The sequence below is a fragment of the Echinops telfairi genome, unplaced genomic scaffold, assembly GCF_000313985.2.
Source record: "Echinops telfairi isolate 266 unplaced genomic scaffold, ASM31398v2 ScPeMD7_7457;HRSCAF=8495, whole genome shotgun sequence".
Classification (NCBI taxonomy): domain Eukaryota; kingdom Metazoa; phylum Chordata; class Mammalia; order Afrosoricida; family Tenrecidae; genus Echinops; species Echinops telfairi.
In genome coordinates this window covers 24,953,318-24,958,322 of record NW_022111357.1, presented here as the reverse complement: position 1 = coordinate 24,958,322, position 5,005 = coordinate 24,953,318, and the positions used below count along the sequence as shown (strand labels likewise).

Sequence of the window (5,005 nt, the reverse complement as noted above, 5' to 3'; positions counted from 1 at the left end):
GTGTGTGTGTGTGTGTGTGTGTGTGTGTGTGTGTCTTGAGGGTCATGCGTGTGGGGCATGTCTCTGGAGGGGGTAGGACTGTGGGTGGCATGTGAGGGACAGGAGCTGGGCTGGGGGTTGGTGGCTGTGGAAATGCTATTGAGGACCGTGCATGTGTGGATACCCTGGGCCCACTGGTGTGTAGGGATTGGCGTGTGTCCCCTAAACCAGAGGAAGCTGGGCTGGGCCCCCAGGCATGACTTGGTGGCTATAGTGCCCCTGTCACCCAACCTTGGTTAGCACCCATCTCCAGGGTCAGCGCTTGGGCCATTTCAAGGCCTGGTCCCAGCCAGATGATAGTCCAGGGGCTGCGGCTGCGGTGGGTGACCCCTGTGCTGCAGATCATAAGACTTCTGGCCCAGGAGGCTGTGGACAGGGGCGGCTTTGAGAGACCTTGCAGTCCCAGTCTCAGTTGTTAAGAACTCTGGGTCTGGGGCTCTTAGAAAACCTGGAGAACCCCAGCCCCAAATCTGGGCAGAAACTGAGCAGACTAGCTATTGCTCGTGGTTGAGTTGCTGTAAGAACCACTACTCGCAAAGTTGTCCTGGCTGGGCAGAGCAGAGAGCACGGGGAGCCCAAGCAGGTGTGCCCTTCACAGGAGTTGGGGTCCACTGGGAACCCCTCCCCTTTCTAACCCAACTGAGAGCTGTGCCTGGGAAGGAGGCGGGGTCTCTGTGGCTGAGTTAGTTAGTTTATTGTGGCCTCAGAGGGTCCCTGCTGCTGTGCTCCTGGGAAGCAGAGCCTTCCTGGCTGGCTTCTCATTAGCACACAAATGTGCTGGTTAGGGAGCTGATGCTGCAGGTGGCCAGCTTCATGGAAATGGACAGTTCCTGGGAGAGGGGACAAGGGAAGAGGCCCCCGTGGCTCTGGCTCACTGCTCCTCCGGGACCCTGGGCGAGGCTCTGGTTCAAGGTGTCCTCTCCCTGCTGCTCAGAGCCCCTCAGCCTCCCCGAGTCTCTCTGATGGTGTGGCCTCCATCACCAACAGCCAGCTGTGCAGACTTGAGTTTTCCAGTCCCATGAGCATTCCCCCTGCAGCCAGGCTGGGACATGGGCTTGGGCAATACCTAGCAGAAGGTCACCTGTGTAAGAAGTCCAGGGAGAGTGGTGGACAGCCCATGGGGACAGTGGACAAGGTATAGCTCTAAGTCACCAGAGGTGCATAAATCCTTCCATCCACAAGTCCCTTTAAGTTAATGTTAAGGGGCCACATGATGGCCGCCTCATGAAAACTCAGCTGCGATCCTTTCCCTTCCCAGTGGCTCCTCGATCGCTCCTTCAGCAGCATGGCTGGCCCATGGAATTCTATGAGTTCCCCCGAATTCCTTGGGGGCATGGGACAGGGTGTTTCGTGGGGGCTAAAGAGGCTTCTAGAAGAAGGGACGTTAGAGGGAGCAGGGGATGGATATGGATACATGGATGGTTGGGAAAGACCAGAGAAAGGTTTTTCATGCATGGCCAGGGTGGGAGCCACAGCAGCTTGGTTGATTGATGCAAAGTCAGTCAGCTTGAACAAACAGAAAAGCAAAGATGGAAATAGGGAAAGCTGTGACCTTCGTTCAGCCTGTCAACCGACAGCCCCCTTTGTACCAAGCTCTGTGCTGGGTACTAGCCTCTGTCTTCAGGGAGCCGGCCATCCTCGATGGGGACACCAACACTGACCAATGACGGAAGCTTTTGCAAAATGACAACCATGCAAGAAATTTGAGATCTCATTGAGCCGACAAGGAGGAGACGGTCAGGGAGGTTATCGTATGGGTCTGGGGCATGGGGAGGGTGGCAGAGAGGGGAGGAAGGGGTGCCGTGCCAGAGATGGGCATGTGTGAGTTGTTGGCTCACACTGGTGCCAGGGCAAGGCTGCAACACTTCGGGGGTGAGCAAAGAGTTAGAAGGGAGGACTTGAGAGTGAACTTTGAGGACCACTGTCCTCTGATGAAGATGAGCAGGTTGGCACTGTCAGGCAGCCCGTGAGACCCCCAGGCACAAAGCTCTAGGACAGTGGTTCTCAACCTGTGGGTTGAGACCCCTTTGGGGGTCGAATGACCCTTTCACAGGGGTCACCTAAGACCATCGGAAAGCACATATTTCTGGTGGTCTTAGGAACGGAGGCCTTGGCTTTTTACACATACTGTCACAAAAGGTAGCAATATAGTTTACTGCTGTTATATTGACTGTTACATGCTATACCATGCTTCAAGACAAAATTTCATTTATTTGTCATTTGAAAAAATATTTCACAATATATAATTGCATATTGTTTCTGTGATTCATTATACTTTAATTATGTTCAATTTGTAACAATGAAAATGCATCCTGCATATCAGATATTTACATGATGATTCATAACAGTAGCAAAATTACAGTTATGCAGTAGCAATGAAAATAATGTTATGGTTGGGGGTCACCACAACATGAGGAACTGTATTTAAAGGCCGCAGCATTAGGAAGGCTGAGAAGCACCGCTCTAGGAGATATTCCCTCTCAGAGTCAGGAGTGAGCTGGGGCACCTGCCTGGTCTCCCCCTGACCCTGTCCTTGAGCATGCGACTGCACAGGAGCCCGAGGAAGGGCAGCCTGGACATGGGGCAGCGCGCTTCCCTGCCCTGTCTTGTCAAACCAATTCCAACTCATGGCAGGTAACTCCATGTGTGTCAGTTTAAAACTGCTTCCTAATTGTGTCAGTCCAGTTTTGACTAGAGAAACAAATCCAGAAACATTCATATTTATGTAAAAGAGAGCTTTGTATCTGAGAGTTCTTGTATATTAAGAAAACATCACAGCCCAGTCCAGATCAAGTCCACATGTCCGAGATTATCCCATAAATCCAATACTAGTCCAGAGATTTCTCTTCAGACTCACGTAGCTATGCGTAATGATGCCAAATGCAGAAAGATCAAGGCCAGTGGGAAAAGTCTTGTGGATCCAGTAGCTGTAAATGCATCTCCAGGGCTCTGGCAGCCATCAGCGTGGCTCCATATGGCTTGTCAACAGGAATGTGAGGCAAAGAGAGAGAGTGTGACCCTCCTCCAGGGAGAAAGAATCCTCACAAGAAGGCCATGCCTACGACAGGCTAGATGCCACCCCTCCACTCTTAAAATCCTAAAGTTTACACAAGATTAGGTAACTACTACACTAATGTTTTCTTTTTTATTAAGTTTTCATAATTTATCTTATTGTGGTTGTTGTTAAAATTATACACAGCAAAACATACACCAGTGCAACAATTTCTACCTGCACAATTCAGTGACCCTGAGTGGTGCAACCCCCTCCCCAGCCTTTTCTGAGCTGCTCCTCCCTCAGGCACAGAGACTCACTGCCCACTCAGGTTCTCAGTGGACCTTTCAAACTGCTGTTGTCAATATGATCCCATACAGATAGATCTTAAAGGGCATCCTACTCAAAGCAGACATTCATTACTACTTAAGTGAAACTACTGTTTGGTTTTAAGAAGACTGTGGGGGAACATTTTGGGTTTAAGGCTTAAAGATGATCTCAGGGAAATCATTTGGTGGGTTCATCTACCCTTGGTGACTCCAGAAAGTCCAAATTCTATGGGAATTTGATATTCAGATATACATTCCTCACCCACCTCCACCCCCCTTTGATCATGATGCTTCTGTAGAATTTTTTATTTAAATGTTCAGCAATGGAAGTCAGGCACCCTCCAGCGCCGTGGGAGAGGAGGCAGTTGTTCATGGAGGCAAATACCCACACATTCCCTATTCTCTTCCTATTTCTGACTCTCTTTCCTCTGATGCTTCAGGTGACTAGAGACCAATTTCCTGCCTTGGATGGCAGCCTGCAAGTTTTAAGATGCTGCCACTACACAGGAGCACTGAACATGTTAACTAGAAGATCCCATGAAATCAGGACCTTAAACCTCCAAACCAAAGAACTAAATCCCATGAAGTAATAGCCACAGCCCTTTTTTGTCATTGTTGTGAACATACCTACCAGCTCACCTTCTTGCTGGTCTATGAGCATGTTGGCAGCAACTAATGTGTAAACGGTGCAGCCCTGCCCTCGGTCAATGAGATTTTCCCATTGCCATCAACAGAAAGTCAGTTCTCTGTAAGCAATAACTTCTCTTTTCTTCTTACCTCCCACCCTGGACCAGAAGGCTTTTTTCTAAAGGAGATTAACAGGCCTTTCCTCTGCCTCATACCTATTTTAAATAGGATGAAACAGAGTCTCAAAGAGCTCAGAGAACTCAGTTAATAGTCATTTAGCAAGTATAAGCAATGAAATTAGAGAAGTTGGCAGATTCATTTAAATATTTCCCAAGCTCATGGAGGGAGCCTTGGGAGACTCTGGGATGAGAAGCATGGTTTTGCTGCCTTTGAGAAGGGAGGCTAGGCTGTGGGGTGGTTATTAGAGCTGTCTGCAGCTGAGCGGAGCTATCACATCCCATATGGGGATTAGGAGGAGGGGCTACTTGAAAGGGCACAGGGAGATAAGCAGATTTAGAAAAGTACGAGTGGGCCTGGGTTGCTACATTGAGGAAACAGTATGAGCAAGGCCATGGAGTTGGGGAATCACGGGCCTGTGGGCAAAAACAAATGGTTTGGAACACGGGGCAAGGGTGGAGGACCACTGTGGGGTCAGGCCTCAAAGGTGAGTTGGGTTTGATCATCATGGGGCTGAACCTGACATGAGGAGTTGACTTTCAGAAAGGCTCTTGGAATAGGGCACCACAGGGATCATCCCTTGGATCGCCACTGGAATCTTGAGGGATCCCAGTCCTAATTTGAAAACCCTTGGCCAGGTGGTGGCCTGTGGATGTTGCTGATGTTAGGTCCCAGGTGGTCTCAGTCCAAAGCCCCCCTCCCTCTTCTGTTACCATATAGGAATCAGACCAGGAATCACACCTGTCAGGCCTCTTGAGTGATCACTCTCAAGACAATGGCAGAACAAAAGACTGGGTCAAGCAGTTGGAGTAGAATTTCCCCTCCTCACTCCTTTTTATAC

At 49.6% G+C, this 5,005-nt stretch overlaps 1 protein-coding gene across 1 annotated transcript in view; it reads left to right on the top strand.

The window, feature by feature from the left end:
* Positions 1-5,005, top strand: part of VWA5B1 (von Willebrand factor A domain containing 5B1) — a 72,555-nt gene that overhangs the window by 1,031 nt on the left and 66,519 nt on the right. The window lies entirely within an intron of this gene.